Source organism: Apteryx mantelli, chromosome 1 (assembly GCF_036417845.1).
Source record: "Apteryx mantelli isolate bAptMan1 chromosome 1, bAptMan1.hap1, whole genome shotgun sequence".
In the NCBI taxonomy this organism is placed as follows: domain Eukaryota; kingdom Metazoa; phylum Chordata; class Aves; order Apterygiformes; family Apterygidae; genus Apteryx; species Apteryx mantelli.
The window spans coordinates 87,106,848-87,132,205 of record NC_089978.1 but is presented as its reverse complement, the minus strand read 5'-3'; the positions used below and the strand labels follow the sequence as shown (position 1 = coordinate 87,132,205).

The 25,358-nt window shown below is 43.9% G+C and overlaps 1 protein-coding gene across 1 annotated transcript in view; it reads right to left on the bottom strand.

Annotated features, from left to right (window-relative positions):
• The window catches only part of RAI2 (retinoic acid induced 2), a 46,872-nt gene extending 22,017 nt beyond the window's left edge, over positions 1 to 24,855 (bottom strand). The window contains exon 1 of the mRNA XM_067297052.1: positions 24,751 to 24,855. The gene's annotated coding sequence lies outside the window, so the exon portion shown is untranslated. The remainder of the gene's footprint in view (positions 1 to 24,750) is intronic.
• Positions 24,856 to 25,358: the final 503 nt, after the last annotated feature.

The window sequence follows — 25,358 nt, the reverse complement described above, 5'->3', positions numbered from 1 at the left end:
CAAGTTTCTATGTGGAGTCCCAGGGCATGTCCACAGTATGATTTACAAAACTGCTCTCAGCTAAAATTACAGAAGCTGAGTGCTCACTGAGTACAAATATATTCAGGACAACATTTAAGGTTCTTGAAGAAAAATACCCTACTTTCTATCCATAGTCACTTCCACATACAAATCCTCTTGCACTTTGTCTTCTAGAAGGAGAGAAATCACACTGAAGCCATCCGTAAGCAATAACCTGTCTGGAGCTGACTGAAAACCAACTTCAGATGCATGTTGTCATTTATTAAGCCATTAAGAAACTTCTTATCATTGCCTTGAAGCCACAATTTCCTGTGGCCTACTTATAACCACTTTGGGCTTCAAATTCTCAAATCAGCAAAACAGTAAAAACGATTAGAAAATGTGAAGCCAGTAAATACGAAGGCAATTGTCTGTGTGTTTTATGAACAAGGGTTGATATAATTTAACATTAGGTCTATAGTCTGAGAAATAAAATAACTAAAGTAAACAAAATAAGTCTAAAAAAAAAAATCAAACAAAAACATTCTCAAGCCCAAATTAACAAGAACCTGAAACAGCCAAAGAAGAGTCAATACAGATTTAGAGATTTACTACTTTGATATAATAAAATTCTTTGGATAGTGTTGCTTGCTCAGTATAAACATAGAAATTGGAATGCCAAATACTGTACTGTGATTTAGGGACTGAAAGGTTGCCTGATTTCATTGTGTTGGTAATTATAACAGTGCAGATACTGACTCTTGGAAAGCTATTTTCTAAATTCCAATCAATATTCAGATAATCAGAACTAATATTCACCTTCTACAGGAACAGCATGTTTGTGTATATCCCTGTGCACACATGCACACACATGCACACTCACACACACACCCATTTTTATTCTCTTCCATCTTTCATGTCACAGGAATATGCACTAAAAAAGCATTGCTGCATCCCAGATCAAGACCTCTGAATTTGCAAGGCGCCTGGCCTTTTACATAAGATGTATTTCTGCAAATTGTACCCTCCTCTCTCACAAAAATAAATTCAAGCAGAATTGCTCAGTAGAGGTTTAGTTCAACCGCTTGTTATTTCAGATCTATGAAGGTGTAACTCCACAAAGAGTTTGCAGTGACACAATTGATGGATAAATCACTGAAACTCCAAAACATTCAGTGTAACACTTATGTTAATTCCATTTCTTTTTCTTTTTTTTCCTCTCTTAGTAGAGCACAGTAAATAATTTTTTAACTAAACTTTCCTTTTCACTCACCGTTCTGCAGACTGCACCAGAAGCACAAAGCAGTGCTGTAACACTGAAGTCAGGAACCAGAATCTATGCATTGTTACCTACAGCGTCCATGGGAGAGGATGTTGACAGGAAGGTAAAGGAGGCATGCCAGTACCAGCAAAGGAGAGGAGGGAGAAGTGAGGATGCACACACAGCCAAAGAGCAACAAGGAACTCCCTCCCCCAGGACACCACTGCAAGGTGGAGCTTCGTGTTCCCGCTGCCACCTTTGCCTGGCATAACTAATCCTTCTTGGCTTTGTCCAAAAATCTTGCCCTGTTTACTTTCCTCTCTGTCCCCCACATCAGAGTTTCCACTTCAGGGTGACCATTGCAGGGGGCCAAGGTCCCAGTGTCTGTGTTTTACATGCTCAGCAATACCTCGGAGAACTAAAAGCAGATATAATCATTTAACATGAAGAACCACAAAATCGTCTACGGCTACAGCCAGTGCGACACCAGCTAACCAGGCCAGCTATCAGGTGCATGTGGACCTAGGAAGGGAGGTTGACAAGATCAGCCTTGAGTTATAGGTTATTCTGTGGGAAGTCTGCAGCCCTGCACTGGAATCAGTAGCATGCCAAGTATGTAAGAGGAGAGGGGATCACAGTGTACGGTCAATGACATGCTGACCTATGAGTCATTTGTCTACCTGTCCTTGACAGTGGGCTTGCACAACCCGAGTCCCCTGGAAACTGCAGCAGTAAGTCTCTAGGGGGAAATATATGGGACACATCTTCTCTCAGCTGCAGGGACAGAACAGTATCTGGAGAAGAAAGAGCGTGTGGATACATTAATGTAAAAAAGGTTGGGAGAGGATTATGGAAATTGCACAAGAAGCTCCAAGGACACACATCCATACACTACAGCAGGCCAAAAAGTTAAAGCACTTCTAGGTATGATGAATAAACCAGGCCACATCCAGATTTCTGAAAAGCACTGCAGGAGCTCGCAGGGTGATCCTTTACCTTGTCCTCCTCGATCACTGTCACCACAAACAACAACCAGCTCTTATCAGCAGAGACGTCTCTGTGAACAAGTGACTTTAGGACACAGTGTCCTTCCCCAGTTCCTTGAACCCTCTAGACTATTTACGATGCTGTCACTCATACATACTCCCTTCTCATTTGCACAGTTCTTTCCTCTAAATTTACCATTTTGATTTTTAAACAAATGTCCTAGAAAGCTCTTTTGAGACTGTGATGTTAAGCCATTTTATTGATATTCTGGTTCACTTTTCAAAATATTTGCAGATTATAGGATAAATAGTATTTGCTTTTAGGCTTTCTTTGGGAGATAACAGTTTGGTAACTTACACTGCCCAGATGAAAATTTATTGGTTATCATTGGGAAAAGCAGTTCCTTTACAAAATTAGCCTTTGACCCAGTTAGTCTTTCATAAACAAGCAATGAATTAAAAAATCCTCAGCGGATAGAGGTATTTGCAGTCCTGGTATTAACTCGCACAAATGTTAAAAGGTGTAAGGATAACAAAACTACATCATCCATATTTTACAGCATAAAGACCAGGGATGAAAAACTACTGAAAACTTCCCTAATGAAATGTCAAAGCCAACTAGCTTCACTAAAGCTAATCCGCAAATCTTGATGACAGTGCAGATTATCCAGCCTGCTAAACTGGCAAGCATCCAAAGAAGCTCACCTCCCAGGGATTACACCTCCATTTAGGCTCGCCTTAGTCTGAATTATTTGGAAGAATCCCGGAGGAAACAAATTTCAGCTCACATATTTCATTTTCAGGGCTTTCCCTACACTACTACGAAGTGTTAAAATATCAAGCACGTACACACACGCGCGCAAAGCCCCAAACATTGTCATTGATTATGCAATGGCCAGTCACTGACAGATATCAGACAGAAAGCTGTTGACAGATGCTGCAATATAAACCTCCTAAGAACCTCAAGGTTTGGCAAGGAAACCCCTCGTTCTTCATCTACACTGCCCTAATGCTTGGATCTGAAACACACTCAAAATGAAAGATTTTGTCTCACACTGGCTATCTCTAGAAGATCCTTTTTATAATTCTCCGGGTTGTGCAGCTCCTGAACGTCAGATCCAGCAAATCAAAACATTTTATTGTAACTTCATATTGTTTACTTTTGCAAGCCAGGATCTTGGCAGAGATGAGTGTTTCCTCTAGGGACGAAGAGGATGGGGGCGGGAGCGGGAAAAGGAGGGAGGCATGGAAGGAAGCACATTAATGCAGACTTCCTTATTGTCTGTTTTAGGAACACTGGCTGAAATACAAAGGAAAAGTAGCTAAACAAGACCTTTGCTACAAATTTAGATACACTAGAGAATGGATGTGAAGGTGCACCAGGGCCAGCCCGTGCAGACATCAACAACAGATTAGGGATCCGGCACGGCCACAGGAAAGCGCCAGCGCCTCCTCGCCATCACCTCTATCTGCCCAACACATGCTGTTGCTTCATCAGCAAAACTGGGAAAGACTGCGGGCTCCCCTTTTGGGACAGGGCAGGCCCAAGGATGGTGGCTGAGGCTGTCCTTGGGGGAGAAGGCAAGCGGGCAGACAGCCTTAGCACCTTGGCCGAGCACTTGGGTGAGCAACTCAAACTCCCCAGCCCCAAGCTAGGGGCAGGTTACTCGCAGAGGAATACAGCACAGCCAGAGCATTTCTTTCCCTGAGCCTTACTCTCTTCTCGCTGGCTGAGCGCAGGTAAAGGCACAGCATTGCCAACTGTCAGGAGGCTGTTACGAGTCTCGCACTGTTTTCCTCCAAAAGGCCCAGCTCTTGGAGCTTACTGACTACGTGAAAGCAGCAGCTCTCCTAGGAAGAAAGAGAAGAAGGAGAGGTTTCTCACACCTAGTCTGCCAGAGAAACTTGAAAGCAGTAATTCCAAATGCATTTATTTTTCACTGCATGGTTTCCAGGGAGATTTGACTCATAATATTCAAATGTTTAGGTTAGCAATGTTTAAACTGATGAAAGTACTTAAGAGCTCTAGGTTGGGAGAATAAAGTGTTTGTATTTTAACAAATTACATGGACAACTCTTACAGTTATATTGTTTCGTTCTGAACAGGAGCTGCTCTTCCTGTTTGCTGCTGAAGCCATGGGCCTCTGAGCAGTATGTGGGAAATGGATGATGCAAGGAGAGTATGCCTGAAAGGGATTTTATTTATCTAATTTTGTTGCTGATTGCCCATATCAGGGGCCCAGACCTCCTCACGGTCTTTAACTCCAGCTTCCTTGTGCTGCTTTGACCTAGACAAAGATCCAGGACCAGACATCTGAAATGGATATTATGCCTTTAAGTCATAATCTGACCCGTCCTCAGGGTTGCCCGGCTGGGGGTAGGTAGAAGGGCAAAGGCATGCTACAGCCCTCTGTCGCTGAGTGCTGTCTGGCGAACCCTGGCAGAGCAGAGCTGCAAGCTTTCCGCCAGCCATAACAAATCTCCCTGTCCTTTGGCATCATCTTTTTCTCCCTCTCCAGCTTTGTTTAGGTAGACAAAGTGGTTCACAAAGACCCTTACACAAACTCATCCCCACAACAATCGAGTTACTATGCAAAATGATTCATTGATGTTTAAAAAATCACACAAACAGGAGCCCTCTCTTATTTTATTACCGACTTTCCACAAAGGCACTGAGGCTGACAATTGCTAATGCTATGTCTGGCATTAACTCGCTGTGAATACCTCTCAGCAATAACAACTGATAGCAGAGCTTGGAGCCTACACATCATTCTCCTGTTTGTACATAAATTCCTTTTAAAAGGATTTCAGCATCCTCTCACTGGTTCTACCCAAGCATTTAGGCTGTTAAAGTCAAGTCAACCAGACAGAATGGTGCCATACAACTACAAACAACACAGGACAATTTTTTATTACAGTACATTGCACTATTATTTCCAAAAGCACTGACAGTAATACGCAGCGTGTAAAAATATACATTCATCATTAAGAGGTTAGATACTAATTCCCGCAGCTTAATTTTTTCGTGAGGGCCCCAGCCCATTTTTCAGTTAAGGCAGGATAATATTATTAATCATAAAAAATTGCTGAGGTGTAAAATTGTTTCCTTTCTAGCTAGCACTGGCTGAGAAATGTCCGACACCGTGCCTCCGACTTATTCTAACTTAGTCACAGTACCGAAGCCGTATCATCCCTTTCAGCAAGGATTAAATCCTGCGTCCAACCTCTGCCGCGTGGAGAGGCGCAGTCCCAGGGGAAACACGCAGAGCTGGGTGCAGCTTCTGCAGAGGCAGGCCCCTCCGTGGGACCGCTCATGGCGCCATCCCATCGCCTGTCACGTTTCTACTTCACCAGGCGTGGGCTGGCAGGAATAAGCCTACAGATACAGAAAAAATGCATTCATCCCCAGCTCTCCCCTTTCCCTTGCTCCCACAGCCGGTTTCGTGGGGCAACCCTGTGCCAGGAGCATGTGTTTTAATGGGCTCTGGTACGGGCCATGTGTCAGCACCTCCCTAAAGAAAGGGCCGAGGAATTTCTGCCCCCTCCCTTGCCTTTTAGCACTAACTTTGGCACTACAGGGCTCTCCTTGGCTGAGAAGGTCAGCGGTTCTTCGCTTTAATGGTTTTTCCGTTCCTCTGCTACTGAACGGGTTAGTCTAATTCCCACCAACTTCACAGGGAACCTTGCCTTCAACTGGGCCACTGAAAGCAGCACGAAGAGAAGAGAGGAACTGAAAAAAGTCATAAAACAATAAGTAAGTTCAGAATGATGAAACCTTTCCTTTCCCAGCAGTGAACGGGGGAGACACCTGAGCTCCAGCTCAACAGGCCGTCAACGAGCTGCCTCTTGCCCTGCCGTCGCCGCACCGGCTCCACCACGCGCCACCTCGGCAAGGCCAGGTACACGGCCACGCGGCTGGCAGCTCAGCGGGACGACAGTCCCCTGCCCCACTCCTCTGGCTGCCCAACCTGGGGACCTGCTGGATTGCTCCCGGCCCGAGCGCTCAGGTTCCTCCCCCAGCAGGCTAAAGGCGCGTGTTTCGGGATGGGACTGGCGTGCTGTGGTTTTGCTCCCGTACAGAGCGCATGCAAGGAGCTGTTTGCTTAGACGCAGCTGGAAGTGTCTAAGTGAGGAGCATGGTCACCCAAGTCCCTCCACAGGCGGTGGAGGGACCCCTCCAGGCAGGTTTCCGGGGATGATGGAGTCTCCCCAGGCACCATGGCAAGTTGGCTCCTCGCTCAAGTGCCTGACTCTTATTGCAGTGGCATGAATCCAGGCCAAACGCCTTGTCTCCAGCCATGTGTCCAACCCTCTTCCCATCTATGGGCACTTTCCCTCCTACACATTGCTATGTCATATATTCCCTGGCTTCTACTGAGAATTCACACTCCCTCGCTTACAGGACCTCCCACGATCAACTCATGGCAGTTATCTCCTTTGCAGCTCAACCTTTGCCCATTGCCTGGAAAACTTTCAGTATCACTCCCGACTTGTGTGCCCCTGCCGTTCATCTCCTCCCTCCCCAGGCTCTCTTAATCCCCTGTCCTGGAAACTGTATCCTCCTTAATTTTTTCCCATAGTGACTGATCTTCTCACAGCGTCAGAATCCTCTTTCTGTTCTTCCCCACGCAATCAACTGTTCAACGCTATTGCCAGTTATCTGCAGCCTTGTGCTGTTAGTTTCCTGACACCACAAGATACTTTCTTATCCAAAGCTGCTTTTATATATACATAATAACTATACACATATATATATACACACACACACATATATAAAAAAATACATACACACACGTGGTGTATAATGGTGGAAGATGGGCATATATATATATAGATAGAGATATAGAAATAAAAGCCCACCTTCCACCATTTTGTTTATTTGTGTAAAGAAGAAAGGCAAAATGCTGGGACCATCTTGTAGAATGTCCCCCCCACCACAGTCATTGTGTCTTGGCAAATACTAACAACAGCAGCATTTTGTTCTCAAGCCTGCAGAGGCAAATCGGATAAATAGAAATTGTGAGTTTCAGCCAAAAAATCCTTTCTGACACAAGTCGCTCCTATTCATACGACCAGTCTTATTAAGATCAATGAGGACTGGCTAAAGCTGCAGGACAGCGTTTGTGTGTGTCTCTTTGCTGAGATGTTCAGCATTATTTTTCCTCATGAAAAGGCAAACTAACCCTGTACCACTAAAGCAATAAACATAGTGGGATTAATGGTCAGCAACACACTGAATACCATTTCCAGCAGTTCTATAGTTAGTAACTATTCATTGACAGCAATTGTTACAAACAACTGAACTGCAAGAGAGAGATTTTCCTATTATACATACATACACACATATAAAAATATATATGTGCATAAATACCACTTCATACAAACCCAAAGTATGTGAGGTTAAAGCTAATGGGCTAGCTTTGTTGATCATCTCAAAAATCAAATTAACTACGATCAAATTCATGGCACAGCTCAGGGTTCATTTCATTACTATCAGAAAATTCAATCTCTGAAATCTTACAATATTAAGCTAAAGCAATGATCTTTCTGTTAAAGTTCTTTCTTTTTTCATTTTAAGGTGAGAAAAAGCTAGTGGGCCCTGTGAAGGTGGGGGTGGGGATTTTTCTGATGGATACTGCTGAAAGCTTGGCAAACGTTCAATCAATTACTTCTATATAAGAAAAAAATAATAAGCATCCTTTCAAACAAACACTAAAATACATTTTGCAGAATAAACTCTACTTCTTGTATCTATTCCTACATCATGCCTTTTCTTGCAAAGATTAAATATATACACACACATATATATGCATAATCTATATTTAAATTTAAAATACAAATCCATTAGGGAGCTATTTAAATCTACTCATTGTTGCAATAACTAATCATCTTATCTGTGTGTCATACTGTATGTGGGAGAGTCAGAAGTTCAAATAAGATGCCTACATTTAATGCAATGTTTTAATGAATCTGCCTTTTTGGTTTATTTTATAATAAATACTCTTTAACCTTACTGCAAGACCTATATGTAGAATACTCACTGCAATTTCAGCCTCCCTTTTATTCCTTCTCTTCTGGGTTTCCAGCTATGTTTCTCTGCAGGAGTCAAGTGTGGTTTTAATAAGGCAGATGAGGCAGGGCTTCTCAACTGCTTTTGATAGAGGTGAGGTGGTCAGCTCTTTATTGACTTTCTGCAGTACTGCAGCTATGTACCGTACAGACAATCTTGCTTTATGAGCATGCACCAGACAGGAAATGGGCCTGGAAATTTCCAGTCGGTGTTGTTTGATGCACTGTTTGAAAAGCTGCACAATGTGCATATAAAGGAAATGAAGGAGAGCCTTTTCTCTTGTTGTTGCTAACCCATCAAACTGCAGTCACTAAACATATCTAGGAATGACTGTTCAGAAGCCATTTTAAGAATGAACATGTTTCAGCAAAATAAAGAAAAACAATATTGATTATTCTGTACATGTCAGAAAGTGCTGCATATCAGAGATCCTTTTTTAAATACTTTGAAAAAGGCTGAAAAATAACATGGGAGGTAGCTGCTAAAGATTTTATAATCCCTTTCTATGTAATCACCCACAGTATATATATATGTTGTACACAGTATGCAATTGCACTTGTATACACACATATTCACAAGGGGATGTGGAAAAAAAGGGGAGAAATCACAGGATGGTATCATGTACTTTTAAGGTTTTATTGATACTAGCACAGAGCAACTGCATCACTAATTAATGGATACTCACAAACTACACACCTCTTTCCAATCAAGTGGCAATAAAAAACATGCAACATTCTTCACCTACATATATTACTTCTGCTATTTACCATGTTCTTTTTTCACTTTTATTTTTTTGGGGTCTACTGCATATCCCTTCTCCACCTCACATGCACACTGGCAAGATATATTCCTCTGCTTCCGGTTCTAGCATGGGAATTGGGAGATGTACGTTCATATCCTCTGTCATGGACTGCTCACATAAGGTTGAGCAAGCCACTTTGAGCGAGGTTTGTAATGGCAAACAGGGTCCAAAATATGCAGACAGAAGGTTCTGAAACATCCCCACAGAGATGTCTCCACACATTTGGACATGAAAGTAATTTTTAATACCAGACTTTACATCTCTCTGCGTCTCTTCTTACTTTCTGCCAAATGGGGATAATATCTTTCTGCCTCAGGGGAGCATAGTGATGGTGTGTAGATCAAAGATGATAAGAAGGTTCAGACACTCTGGTAATGGCAGCCATATAAAAAGCTAAAACAGATTTAGTTACTATGAAAATATCATGCATACGTATACACACTGGTGGTGCTGACTGCATAATAAGTATGAATCCAAACACCAGCTCACACCTTGAGAAATATTAACTGCAGAACTGCTATTGTCAAATAATGGAGGAGTAAGCTACTTCCCACCTCTTACTGAAGAGCTGTACCTGAATATCAAAGGCTGCATGGTATTTATCATGATTTTACTTCTTGCTGGAGAGCAGCTCTGCGGAGAAGGACCTGGGAGTGCTGGTGGACACCAAGTTAAGCATGAGGCAGCAATGTGCCCTTGTGGCCAAGAAGGCCAATGGTATCCTGGGGTGCATCAGGAAGAGTGTTGCCAGCAGGTGGAGGGAGGTGAGCCTCCCCCTCTACTCAGCCCTGCTGAGGCCACATCTGGAGTACTGCGTCCAGTTCTGGGCTCCCCAGTACAAGAGGGATGTGGCACTACTGGAGCAAGTCCAGCGAAGGGCCACAAAGATGATTAGGGGACTGGAGCATCTCTCTTATGAGGAAAGACTGAGACAGCTGGGCCTGTTTAGCTTGGAGAAGAGAAGGCTGAGAGGAGATCTTATTAATGTGTACAGATATCTTAAGGGAGGGTGTCGAGAGGATGGAGCCAGACTCTTTTCAGTGGTGCCCAGCGACAGGACGCGAGGCAACGGGCACAAACTGAAACACAGGAAGTTCCATCTGAATATGAGAAAAGGCTTCTTCACTGTGAGGGTGACAGAGCACTGGAACAGGTTGCCCAGAGAGGTTGTGGAGTCTCCTTCTCTGGAGATATTCAAAACCCGCCTGGACGCGATCCTGTGCAATGTGCTCTAGGTGACCGTGCTTGAGCAGGGGGGTTGGACTAGATGATCTCCAGAGGCCCCTTCCAACCTCAGCGATTCTGTGATTCTGTGATTCTTTCAGCTAATTGCAGAGCTCTGGGGAATCTGATAATAGAGTTGTACACACACAAGGATTCAAGTCTTTAACAGCAGTCTTCCAGCTATTGTGTTACTACCAGAACATATGCCCTTATTTCACAAAGGCCTAACTAGATGCTTAAATTCTACTGACTTCAGTGGGATATAAGGATTTGCTTAACTTTCATTATATGTTTAGGTGTCTTTTCTCAATATATATGCTCTCCTGCATAAGATTTAATGTATGCTTTAATGTATACTAGTCATTTGTTTTATAGTTACCTGGATAATATGTCTTTCCTTTCCAAGTACAGCACTGGGCCACTTATACTGTAGGATATTATTTACCATATATAAATGGAAGGGAACATTAAAAATTGGGGAAGACTTTTCTACTTTTTAAAGTTAGTGATTTGAAGAACATTGACAATGCTGGGTAGATGATTTGGCTGCACACTGCAATGTTATTTAAGTGCTCCCAAATTTTTGTCCACTAAAGAAACATCAGTGGAGGGCTATATAATAGTCTTTAATGGAATGCAATGACATGAAAATAACCCATAGAACAGAACATTTTCATACTGTGGTCTGCACTTATATTTGGAATGCAGCTACAGGGAATCGGCATCCTATAAATTAACAGATGTTAGGATCTTACAACACATACATTGCTTTAATTCAGATCACTTTGCTGAATTAGGAAGCTAAATGAAAGATAAATGTCCACCTTCTCTTCTGAATAGCTGTCTTGAACAGACCCAGTTTTTACTGTAGTTTAGCTGATCTATATTTCTTACGTGTTCCCACCTGCAGTTCCCCAAAGCATGTTCTTATAGCAGTTTGCCTTATTTTTCTGAATGAGATACTGCTTACCTAGTGGATCTCATGAATTTCCTTTTCTGATATGAACTGGCGACTACTTCATTTTAACCCTCTTAACTTGGCAGAATCTGGAGATTGGCCTGGATCTGCTGCATGTTTGTGCTCTGGGTCTGGTGGGCAATAGATGCTTAAGTGTTTCTAGAGATTCATATATAATATATTGATTTCATCAAAATTACAGGCAAGCTTTGCTCTTCAGAGCATAACCTCAACAGTCAAAACTATTAATGGTTTCTTCAAATTTTAAGACCTTTTTTCAGGACTTGTTTGAAATACTCCAAGAGAAGGAACAGACTGACATTGTATTTAGGTCTTTGCTGGTGGCAAAGCAGATTATTCTGATCATATTCTGCAGGGGTGCAGTCAAAAGCCCTTCCAGGCTATGGGCCAAAATCTACCCCCAGTCCATGTGCTCAGTTCCCACTGGCATCAATGATAATTCCACCACGGACTGAGAGTAGTAAATGGGCAGAGATATGCTAGCTGCTCAAATAACGTGATCTATGTGCTGAATAATTCATTTTAAACTGTTGCACAGATGTCAAAATGTTATTGCTGATCTCTATCCAGCAGAATGGGCATTTCTTCTCCCGGTACAAGTGTGTCACTCCCAGTAAGGTTAGAGAAAAACTGGGAGATGTCTCAGCAAGACAACAAACCCTATATATGGCATGCCCGTGAACGTAAAATGAAACTCCTGAATGCTGGTTATAAGTCACCTTTTACTCTCCTTACTCTCTCAGGATTTTCCTGAGGACACACTCATCCATTGCCTCTTTAAAGAATTTCAGAAAAGTACATAAAAATATGATGTGGTTACATATATTTAAGTACTTGGTCCCCAGCAACCAATTCAACAGGCAGTATTTTCTGTAAAAGTCCCACAAAAAGCCTCTAGCTACAGACAACTTAAGAATCACAGCTGAATCTGGATAACAAACAAACCCGTGTAAGTGAGAGTAAGTAGATGTATCCTGCTAGGTTTGTTCACCTGGCCATGACAAGAGAGCCCCATGGTAGAAGTCAAATACTTCCCGAAAGAAAACAGGCATTTTCCTGTGTCTCCTCTCCCTCTGAACCTGGACTAGCCAATCTTTTCAGCTGGGCTTACCACCTGCATCGCTTGGGGACCAGTCAGCATGGCCCCACCAACATTCGCCCCCAGGAGCGAGGTGGGACTTCTTTGTGCACATGGGGTGGTGGCATCAAGGGAGGCATCCTGCGTATGAGGAGGTCTGGAGGAAAGGGGGGGAAAAGACACAGGAGAGCCATGGGCTGAGCGACTTTTCCTGGCTGATCAGAGACTGGCCATCTCTGCCACAAGCCCAAATAGCAAAGATATACTTTGATAGCACGGGTGCCTCTCTGCTAGGGAAGTGTTGGCTAGGAATCGCAATTTTCCACAGGCTTTTTCATGTCAGCTGGTCTGTGTGGAAACAGACCAAGGCTTAATGAGTTCTAATTTGTTTTAAATCCATAGGTTTCTTTTTAATAATTAACAGCCCCCATCGTTCAGCAAAGTCATTTCTTACCCCTGACTACTTGCTATTAGGAATGAATTCATTGTGAAATATTGTTAAAAGGTGGAAAGCAAGTGACATAATTCAAGTTTTAATTAAAAATGTACATATATCACACAAACCAAGAGCAGGAGAAGGGATCCTAACTGAATAAGAAAAAAAAAAAGTACTCCTTCCAATTATGCATTTTATTCTTTTTATACTATTTGAATTCTTGTAATTGGTTCCTCTTACTGGATGTACTGTGCTCAGAACGTATATAACATTTTCTCTCTGAGATTCCAGGAATACAGAATGTGTCCACATCATTACAGCAAATATTACACATGCTCACACACTAGGGTCCAGGAACTACAATTAACACATTAAGAAATAATAACTGCCAAGGGAGCAACGAAAGATAAACAGCATGTAGCTGATGTAGCAAGAATTCTGGTTGGAAAACGCCTGTCTCTTGGGTAACAGGCAATAGAGAAAAATCGAAGCACTGTGCAGTCCTGCCCTGCCATTTAGCTAAGAAATCCCCAAAACTGGTTGAACAACTGTTTATACATTAATTCCCTGAAATTTAATTTCACTAAAAGTATTGATGGCTTTAAGCTAGATTTTGGTGGAAACTGAAAGCTTATGTGTACAAAGAAATAACTGTTGTGTCCAATTTGAAGGTTTAAATTGATATTTTTTTTGTGATTTAAAAATTTTCCTGAAATGTTGTGGGGGTTTTGTGTTGTTTTTTTTTTAATAGAAGCCAGAAATATTTATTGAATGACTTTTTTTTCCTGCTTTTTCCTTTTCCTGCTGACATCCATTTTGATGATTTGGGATTTTTATTTAAAGAACTGGAAAGAAATAAGAGTTTCCAAATTTTTCTATGTATTTTTAGTCAAAAAAAAAAAAGCTTCTGAGCTGTTTAAACTTAAAGCTTTCAGTTTCAAAATGTTTTATGCAAGTAGTCCGGTAGAAGTGGCATAACAAAAGATTACAAGAGAATGCCCACCATTTCGGTGTTATTTGGATATGCATTTTCACTACTGGAACAAACAGAAACCATGGACCATGCCTGCCCTTTTGGATACCAGCCTGAGTTTTTGTCACTGCTTTCAGCTAGATCATCAGAAGGCCTTAATACTTTATTTTTCACTGAAATCTGAAACCAATGGAAAACATGGCACAAACAAGGTTTACGAAGTGCTTTGTCTTACTCCTTTCCAATCCCATTTCCCACCTTGGGGGTGCACAGTCACAGCAAATTCAGCAAAAATACTGATATTATAAGCCCTTCGCTAAATTCACACAAATCCCTCCAGGGGAAAAGGGAGGCAGAAGAGGCCACAAATATGAGGGCAGCATTAGCAGTTGTGCTAAAATCCACCTTTTGGAGAGAAAATTGAGACTGTCTCTCAAGCTGGGGAAATGCCTGTTATCCATTTGGTGACTCTGGCTCAGTGTTTTTGTGAAAGGCATGATCCCCCACGCTGCCCTGAAGCATCTCTCATCAGTCAAATAAGACATTTCAGCAAATAACATGGCACTTTGTAAAAACATAATTGTTTTTATTTTCCAATTTTCCATGTTTTGTGTAGAGTGCTGCTGTGTTCAAGTGAACTGAATAAAAGCATAAACAGTAAGCACCATCTGGAGAACATTCTTCCAGCATGCTGAGAAATAGCAGCCGCCTGTGCTCTACCTGCTATAAATAAATGTCATTAAAAAATGTCCAAAAAATTGTTCCTATTTGATGGAACTGCAGCCAGATAAATTTTACTTAACCCTGTATTAGGGTGCCTACCACCTTCCTAACCAGAAAAAAAGAAATTTAAATGTTTGTTTCTCAATCATTTATGTTAATATCAGTATTACTAACAGAGTATCAATCCCACACATTATTCTAATAATAGCATCAGAGGTTGCAATTTAACTGAGTAACACATAAGATATTCAGAATCTGATTGCCTTTAAACTGTATCAGATATCCTTGAATCTGCTAGCAAGAAAATGGGTAAAATTATTCTTGCGCTAAACTGACAGTATATCAGTTAGAAAAAAAAAATGTCGATTTTTTTTCCCGCTCTAGCACAAAACCACTCCAATCTCCTTCTCTGCTGCTTTGCTGAAGAAAAAATACAGGCTAAGTTGGCTGTGGGGTTCTGATGAGGCTCTGTGAAGGGTCAATGTTTGCTGTGTTTGTTTAATCACTGCAATTAGAGCTATGCAAATAATGAAATTGTTTGCTCTGGTGGCCAGGCTGAAAAATTTAAAAGGAAATGTTTGGGTTGAGCATTTTAAGAACTATTTTTATTTTCTCCTTTGGTAAAAGAAAAAAATAAAAATGTTTTGTTTGTTCCACTCTGAGGACAGTGATGCGTTGGAAAAAAAAAAATCAAGTTAATTTGAAATGAAAAAGACATTTTCACACTGAAACAAAATGTTTCAGCATTCTACATTTTTTCCCTCCTTTTTGTCAGAACATTCAGCAAGTGTTTTCAGCTCCCTGATCGGGATTCTTAGGAGAGCTTACTATTTGCTGGGGAAGGGGGAAGAGTTTGACCAGTCCTCATTCTGATCTCAGACACATTTCAGGCCTTTGTTTATGGGCAAAGAGCGAGAATTGCAACTTTCTCTCTTCAAGGCATCACTTCCAGTGTTTAGCGTTTTTTGATGTCAAATGCAGACCCAGAGCTCATGGAATTCAAAGGGAATCTTTCCACTGATTCATTAGGCTCAGGAGTAGCGCGCCGCTTGCCAAAACGAGTTGGATAGGCACAATCACCAGAAAGACAGCATTACCTTTTCTCAGTTCTCAACTGCACAGCTATAGCTGACAAATCAAAATTATACTGGCCCAGTTATACCAGCCAAAACTTCACCCCAGTAAAACCCATGTGATTTTGAACTGACAGCTAATGAAGTAGATAGATCTTTGGCCCCTGGTTTTGGAAAGAGATAGTACTGATCTGAGGAAAGTTACTGGGAAAAAAAAAGCCAACAAGAATAAAAGGACTAAATTCACAGTGATTATGTCGCATGGTACAGAAAAAAAAAAGGGAGCGGTGAACTCTCAGAGGAAATTTGACTCCAGCACCCTCTGGACTGTAGGATGCCTGGTCTCCTCTTGGAGACAACATTGCTTTTATCCTGGTAAAAGAGGGCTCAGCTGTTTGCACTGTAATGTTTTCCTTTTTGAAGTGAACACTTCAGTCAGGTTTCAGGTGGGGAGTGAGGTATAAGCATGTCTGAGGAAGGGAGAACGGTGAAGAGGCTGAAGCTGCCCACAGGCTTGGAAAACCCGAGTACCGCAGCACTGAGCCCCTCCTAGCCTGCCGTTTTGGAAAAAGGTATCAGTTTTGATCTTTTACAATAGTAACGACTTACAGTTGTCTTTAAACAAACTGAAGTCAGAACCGACTCTGGCACGGTATGGCTCTTCCCAGCATGGCAAAGCCTCTGCAGCCTGCGTGACGGAAGGAGGTGCTTTGCTATAAAATACAGGGCCAAAGGAGCTGTAGGTTGATGCAGGAGGCAGCCTGTGGGAGGCAGCCTCCATCTTCACTTTGGCTACTGCCCAGCCGATGAACCACCAACCACCACTGGGAAGAATGATTTGGTTTGAGATTTATTTTATTTTATTTTATTTTTTGAAATGATGGATTGGTAAATGTCATGAAGCAATGGGAGTGAATTTGCCTTGTGAAATAATATCCACAAAAAAACAGGCTCTAGGTCCCTGGAGGAATGCAGTGTCTGTAATTCCCAAGACATGGGGCACATGGCAGGGCTAGGTCCGAATCATAATTTTAGGGCAACGCTGGAAATGACAGACATAAATCTACAGATGTGGTCCTTCCCTCAAGTTATACTGCTTTCTCCAAAAATCAAAGCTGTTGCCCATTAGTACACTCACAGAGTGCTTCCCCTACAGCCTCGCTTTCAACTCCGACTGGTCACTGTTCCCACTGACAGCAAAGGAATCATTTCCATTATATTTTATTTTTTGCTTTCTGAAGGACTCAATGTGCCAGAAACTGTATGAATACAAATGAGGGTACAGTTCCTTCTCTGACAAATCATAATCTCAAACACAGCAAGGGCAGGAAACGATAATGTGGTTATGGCTCACATTAGCCATATTTTCCTAATATAAATATTTTAGCTACATTTATTTACAGAGTCCGCTAACACTAGTCAAATGAGAGTGACTTTGCAAAGAGGTACTTAAACTGTCTGGAAATGAAGACATTTGACTACTGATTTTGCCAGGATGATGTTTTGCCTACATGAATTAGGCTTTGCTGGACCAGGTATGCACGGAAGTCAGGTGGCGGGGGGGGGGGGGGGGGGGCGTGCGTGTGTGTGCGTGCGTGTTGGTGGGGGGGGGTCTTTGTTTTGTTTTTGCCTTTGGTCAAATTCAAACAATATGCAGTAACAAGAACTAAAAGTCATTTTCCTCCCATCCATCTTAATTTGGCATCCATTTTAAAGCTTACCTTTGACCTTTTAAAATGTTAATACACTTAAGCAGATATAAAAAACACAAAGCTCCTGGAAAAATTAATCATAGCCATATCATGATGTTAGTCTAAAAATGTAACATCAGTTCTTTTCCTCTCTAATTTTAAGAGGCATTTGTCATATTCAGCAGCAGTAACTACACTACAATTAGCTATTATTTCTTTTACAAATACCTGTGTTAAAATGTTATAACAAAATCCTACCAGCATAAGTGGCACAACTTACTATGAATTCTTTTGTTCCATAACTGCCTAGAATCATAGAAAAGGTCCTGAAAAGGACCTTGAGAAGTTGCCTAATGCATCCTTCTGCCCCAAGGCAGGATCAGCTATATCTAAACCATTCCTGACAGGAAATCTTATTTAGACTTCCTTAAAGTAACAGCCTTAAATAGAACAGGAAAAATTGCACAAATCAAAACATATACAAATACGAAAATACAAAAAGACAAGATTCTGTTTTAACTAACCCTGACCTAAATGACATCTCTCCTACCTCTGACCACTTCATATTCTTTAGCCAAAGAGGGCAATGAGTTCAAAACTGGAAACCATTAAAGAAAAAAAGAAAAAAGAAAAAAAACTTCCCTTTTGAAAATAATAAGCTGCTAGCTTGAAAAACTCAGCTCATTGAAAATTCAGTGGCACCTTTTCTCAAGAAAAGCAGTTTCTGAAGTACCAGGTCCCCAAATATTTGGGCTTTTATACTTCAAAGCAAAGAGCTCTTCAGCTCCACCAGAGAACACATAGGAAGCACAAGTGTTGACGAGCCTCTCCAATAACTAACACACATCCAAGATGCCTGGAGCCTACTCTTGATCAATGGCATTGACCTGGTCTTTCGACTTGGCTGTTTCAGAGGCAACTGTCTTTTGAATTGGGGGTGGGAGGCTGTATTACGTCCCCTCAGGACAGTCACTGCACAGCTCTGAGGGTACGTGCTATGAACGTGAAGATCCGTGAGCACTCAGCCATACTCTGTTTTAGCTTGCTCTCCTGTAGCACCTAACACCATTCAGGTGTAGTAGCCCCATCAACTTAATAACTTGTCCTCATCTACAGGGGATTATGGTGATAGCCAGAATGCATCCTAAAGGACAAGTGATGTCTTCATGGCTAAACACATGTGGGAAGACCCATGACTGCTACCTGAGCATCCAAAAAAAAAAAAAAATCACATAGGGACCTAAATGGCAAACCCAAATAAAAGGCAGATGCATTCCCTCAATGCACGTGGATATAACTCCTTACAACTACTTTCTTCAGCCTACCATTGCTTTAGTACCAGCATAACCCTACCTTGGCCAGCCAGTCTTCCTTAAACCGAATGGCTGCTTGGGTACAGTGGTGGGGTGAGACACAAGATAAAGAGCCGGGTACCACCAGCTCAGTGAAGAACAACACCCCTTCTAATGGATCTTGCACGCACAGAGCAGAAGAGCAACAAACTGACTGCTTGCTTGGAAAATCCTGACTAAAAAACGTGTTACCCTTCCTGTTTGCTTTGCGGTAGGTAGCCTTGTGTGGATCCAGCTCCATAGCAAGCAATCCACCATCAGGAACCAGAAAGCTGTGTACCCTATATACAAAAAAAACACTTCACATTTTACTTAGTTTTCCACATGTTCTACTCTCACTGCTCTACTGGATCATTTAGCTCAGTGCTCCTCAAATTCTTTTTTTTTCTTTTAATCAAAAGACCACCTAATCACTTTTTTTTTTTTTCAGTCCAAGGACTATTTTTAGTCCAAGGAATATATTGTAGTATAAGCTTTCACATACAATAAAATTTTAAAAAAATCTACTAAGCACATACACATTTCTCACTTTACCATTCCTGACCCTATGGCATTATTTGTTTGCTGGCATGTAAGAGAATGCATGTATGTGATTGTCATACTTTTTGCAACTGTTTTATTCATCGTCTCCTGACATTCATGGACCATAAGGTAAGTAACATTGCTCTAGTTAAATAGTTTATTCACTAAGCACAGATGAATAACTGACGAGCTACAAAAAATTGCTATTGCTTGAAGCAGTCACCAAATAACTTGGCCATTTAACCACGGAAGTTTTCTGCTCTGAAAGGTGACAAGTAGCTATGCAATGACTACTATTATTTTCTCAAAAAACTCAGAGAAAAATAGGACATTGCAGTTACAAGAACACAAAAAGAGAAATTAGCCACTACTGTCATTAAGGATTCAGAGACTGAAAAAAGAACAGTTGGTGCAATGCAGCTGGAGTGGCTTTTCAGAGTAAAGTATTATTCTCTGGCCATTAATGAATTATTTTTCACTGGAATGCAAGACCTGCACTCTTCCAAATAGCCTGGCTTTGCTATGAAGACTATGCCATCCAGCAGAGCACGTGAGAGCCATTGCTCTCTTGGCCCTCCTGGTAGCCATCACATTTCTCTGACCTCTGTTTCCACGTCACAATGAAAGCAGAAAAATAATTAAAAACTTGAAGCAAATATAGATGCTGGAGTAGAGACTGCTCTTCAGAACTGGGTTGAGTTTGGAGCTGCAGCGTGGGATGTTCAGAGGGATGCCTGCCTTCATCGGCCCCCCTGAAACTCAGTGAGGCGGAGTGCTGAACTTCCTTCACCTCTTTGGCCCATCAGAGTTTACACTCAAGTACTGGCTCAAAGATAAAAGCATCTGACAAATTCTTAGACCACCGATGACCATTTCTGGGACACTATGCCTCAGTAGTGCCTCACTGCAGGCTTGTGGGAAAAGCTACGGACATAGCTAATCCTGGAGCTCGTTCAGAGATCTTTGCATTGCTGTGGGGAGGAACCCTCCCCATGCCCAGCCCAGCTTGCAATTTAATCAAACAGCAGCCAGCTTCCTTCTTCTGTAATAGCTGCACTCTAGCCCATTTGTCACAGTATGCTTTAAAAGTGATGCAAGCAACACATGGATCAGAAAGCCACAAAGCCAATGGACTGTTCATGCCGTGGAGACCTAAAGGGAAAACAAAACTATCCCAGGGTCTTAGGTTAATTCTTGAGAACATTTAGCCTCAATATGATGCCTCAAAGAAGTCTTTTCCAAACAACTACATACACTACTAACTAGCAAAAAAACCTGTTGGAAACAGTATGTGCAGTTTGGCGGGGTCCAGTTACTCGAGCTCAAAGCCAGCACTCAAGCACTGAGGCTTCCCATGGCATCCTGCTCCCCACACAACAGTGGGAAGGGGCTTCCACTTTGCTCGCCCCTGTGAAGTTCTGCAAAAACCCACAGACATGATCCTGTAAACGCACCCAACCCATACTGTAGAGTCGCTACTCAGCTGCCATACATTAACAGATAGTGAGGATGGACCTGTTTGAAAAAGAGAAAGCCAGAACTAACAAGCAACATTAAAATGCTGTTGATACAGAAGCTCCTGCAAGAGTGGCCAATTTACCACGTTGCTCGGTGCCCTGGGAAGGATGGACAAAATTGGAAATCTATGGAATGGAAATTCCTGAGGAGAGCTGGGAAAGGTTAATGATCCTTCCTAGCCTAGGAGCTCTCATAAAGCTACCTCCTTTTTGAAGGTAGAGTCTTCTGGGACAATTTGGGACAAGGGCTTTAAGGAAGAAAAAAAAAAAAAGAGAGAGAGAGAGAGAGAAGAAATAAAAGCAGGAGGAGGATTTTTTTTTCCTGAAGATAGTATTGTGGGCTAGATAGTAAATCTAAGCAATGCTTCCAAGTACTTTACTGTATTGTTATTCTGTAGATGCCATTTCTGGAGGCATGACCCAGTGCAGTGTGATCTCAAAACAAAGCAATTCACAGCTAGCATCACACATTGTCAACTGAGTCCTTCCACTAAAAATAAAAAAGCAAGTACCCCCATAAATCATTTTTCCATCCAAGTTTCATAACAGGAATATTTGTCAGCTCCCATTTTGCTTCTCTTTCTCTTGCCGACTGCTCCACAAAGCCACCATTTCAGCAGTCTATGCATACAGACTGGCGGACACACTGAGCCAGTACAGCTACTGCATTCTGATTCTATTGCCTGTAAAAAGAAAGTTAACCGGTCTTCCCCGAAGCCTCTGCAACACTGGCTGCTGCAAAGGAGATGCCTCCTGGGTCTGAAAGGCTGAATGGGGAAGCCATAGCAAACAAGTAGGCTCAGGTGGGGTAAAGCTGGTTATTCTTTATTCAGTAAATATTTTCAATGGAACATTATTTAAATACATTTTTTATGAGTAGCTCTGAGGCAACCATTGCATGTACTTAGCTACTGTAACAATCACGTGATTTATGTAGAAGTAATTGGGGTTAAACTATCTGCCACATCAAGCTCTTCACATTTGGCCCCATCTCTGGGACCTAGAAACATCTGAAATAAATAAAGCCATGTGTCATTTAACAGGGTCTGGGCTTAATTAGGATCATTCTGATTTTTATGGGAGAAATCTTGTACTGCTAGCTTTATATGGCTAGTCCATCACTTGCCACGTTATTCGCTTTTCTTCTTAGTACCTACATGAAAATATTTCCATTTACACAAAGCCTTTTTTTTTTTTTTTTGGTAAATCCTCTGACCAGCCAGATGACAACCACTCTTTATCTTTGGCTGTCTTCCATGCTAAAATAAGAATCCTGTTGTTATGTCAAGGGAGCTGCACCCTTCCACCTCCATTCTCTGTTGACTTGCACACAGCTGGCTATACAGAAATGCCAGAGGCACCATTTTTTCTGGCTATTTTTTCTGTTACGTTGTTATAATTTACCCTCTAGTTATGATTCATATTTCCAAGTCACACCAGGCCTCTCTTGTGCCATGGATTTTACAAACATCAAATGACAGTCTGTGTCCTGAAGAGCTGATGATATTCAGCTCACCCTCACTTCTGTAACTTCCCTCATTTGACGTAGCCTAGCTGATATGATGGCAAGTACAGAGCAAAACATCACTTGAGCTATGCAGGGCGATTTGGCTAGCAGCACAGAATGACTGGATTAGAAGAAGGATAGGATTAGAGACTGATGAATTGTGGTGAGGCTGCTGCATCTGTATTACTGGCTCAAACATCTGAATTTCAAACCATATCCCCTCAGACCAGCTAGGTGAGGTACCACCTACCTTTGACTTGAGACTTCTGCGTGCAAGGCAATTGGGCAAAGTAAAGGATTTGATTTAGCGTCTGAATTGACAACGCTGTAAACACAAGCCTTTAGCAGGTCACAGGCAAAGAAAATGAGAGCAGAGGCAGGGAATGGTTAAGTGATTTGCCCAAACCTACACCATAAATTTGTGGCAGAGACAGAAGCCAGATTTTATAAAAATCAGTTCCCCGAGCAGGAGATGAGCCAGCCCTCTTTGTTACATGCGAACGCATTTTTCCTCTGTAATTCACACTGCTTGCAGGCTCTCCTTGGCTGTGAGTTTCCAAGCCTGCTCGCAGCGAATGCCAGCTTTCCGAAGTTGTAGCGCATTCAGCGCTACCTGTTCATCACACACGTCATGCCTTTTACATGACTAACCCGGCTGGCTCAGTCCTCGAGCCTGGGCTTATAATACAAACCATGCATGTTGCAAATGCTTATCGCTCGTGTTTCTGGTAGAAAGCTAGCAGGACCCTGGAAAAAACATCCTTCTGGTGATGCGCAGGCAGACCCAGATAGCTCTCGCTGCTGGAACCCCTCCAGAATTTACACACACACACACACACACACACACACACACACGGAAACTCAGTATCACCCTACAGCCGATTCTAGCATCTATCCCTCCCTCCTCCCCCTTCAAATTTGGCTTCAATCATATCACAATGTGAAATAGATTTTACCATCTCAGCGAGACTCCTGTTGGAGCTTCTTGCAGAAACGCTACAAAATTGATCAGAGACTCCAAGGGCAAAATAGTGAGTGTGTATAAATTGAACAGACAGCCCTAGTAGAGTTGTGCAGGAAAACGTGCATGCTCTTGGCAGCCTGCCGGGTGGACCCAGTCCTCACTGTAGTTGTATCTGATTAATCAGGGTCACTCGTATAGTCACAAAAAGGGAGAAAATGTTTTCCCAAAATTACACATAGAAAGAAAAATGGGAGTGTGCTGATCTGCCTTCCTATACTAATGTTATGCCTGGAATACTCCATTCAGTAGCATGTTTGTGAGGAAACCTTTATTTCAAGCGTTAAGTCAATTTGCTAGTGATAAATGACATGACAGGTTGCTAGTAAAAATAAGAATATTTATGCATTAAGTTTTAATGGAAAAGACCTGAAGAAATCTTTGGTAACCAGATACTCTTCCCTTTTAAACAATAATCCCCATTAGATAACGTATGTATTTTGAATCTTGCATTTTAATTATTCTTTAAAAACAAAGATTTCTGATGAGGATAGCATCTGAGAAGACTAATGCAAACAACAGCAGACAAATCTAAGCAAAATCAATCTCTTGGGGGGGGGGAGCGGAAAGCTGAATCATTGCATTGCAACTCCTGCACACAACACTTGGATCCTGCAGCATCTCTCCCTTGACAGATGCAGAACTTCTTTAGCAAAACACGCAGGCACACTTAAAAACCCAACACGACACACATCCAAAGCCCACGGGCACCAGCGCGAGCGACGCCCGAGTCACGGCCACCACATCCAGCAACGACAATTAACCCTCTCCACGCAGATACAAAGAGCGCAGGTGACAATTTGTCTTCCCGGCAACCTTCGCTACGGACCTGAACGAACAACAACAAAAAGGATCGCTGCCACAACTTCCCGAGGCGTGCGTCTTCCCGGCGGCTCGTCACCGGCTAGGAGAGACACCCAAATAATCACGTTACTGTCAACCTTTAAACACACCATAAATTTTTTAATTTCCCTCCAGTCCTCCCTTCAGCTCACGGATCCAGGCACCGAAGCCGCCGTTAACCAGGATGGTGGCTGCCTGCGAGCGCGAGGCAGGAGCCGCCGCGCCTTGCCCTGGACACGGGTGGTGGTGGGGGGGGGGGGACACACACCCCACGGATGATTTTAGGAAGTTGTGCCGTGCCCTCCGCCCGCGCCCCGCTCCCGCTCCTGCTCTCGCCCGCGGGCGGAGCACAAAGCGGCGGCGGCGGCTCGGTAGCGCCCGCGGCCGCCACGGCGCCGGCACCGCGCAGCCCCACGGCCGCGCCGTCCCACGGCCGCCCCACGGCCGCGCCGCGGGGAACAATGGTCGCGGCCCCGCAGCGCGCCCGGCCCGGCCCGGCCCCAACCTGTCACCGCGCTGCCGCAGCCCGCCGGGCAGCGCCGCCTCCGCGGCCGGGCAACGATGACGGCGCACGGCCCGTGTGTCCGTGTGCGTGGCCGCGGCACGACGACACCGCCCGGCGCGGCGCAAACCGTCCCCGTCCCCCGTCCCCCGCCGTCCGGCCGCAGCCGCCCCGCCCCGCCGGCACCTACCTCCGGCCGCCGGTGGAGGGTGCGGGAGCCCCTAGCTGGGCTCCATGGACCGCGGCCCCCGCTGCCGCCGCTGCTGCCGCCGCGGCCAGGGCGCAGCCGCCGCCCGCCCCGGCCCGCCCGCGCCTGTCAGCCCCGGCCGCCGCCGCCGCCGCCCCGCGCTGGGGACGAGCCGCCCGCCCTGCCCAGCACCGCGTCCCGCTCCGCTCCCCTCTGCTCGCTCCCCCCGCCGGCGGGGCGGGGCGCGGCGGGGCGCGGCGGGCGCGGCGCCCCCGCCCCCCCGGGCCGCACATGGCGGCGGCGGGGGGAGGAGAAGTGTCACGGGCGCCCGCCCCGCCCCGCTCCTCCCCGGGGCCGCGCCGCGCCGCGCCGGGCGGCGACCGTTGGGGGCGCCGCGCGGGGCCTGCGGAGGCGGAGGGGGACCGGCCGCCGCGCGGGCCGGCCCGGGTCGGCACCGCAGCTAGGGCCGCGGACACCGGCTCCCGGATGCGCAGCAGCGACCCGGGCGGCCTGGCTAAACGGCTGGGAGGAGGCTGCAGCCTTCCCGATAAATCCCGTGGATTTTACTCCACGCCTTCCTGGAGTTTTGACCTCGCGTCCTCTTCCTGTTC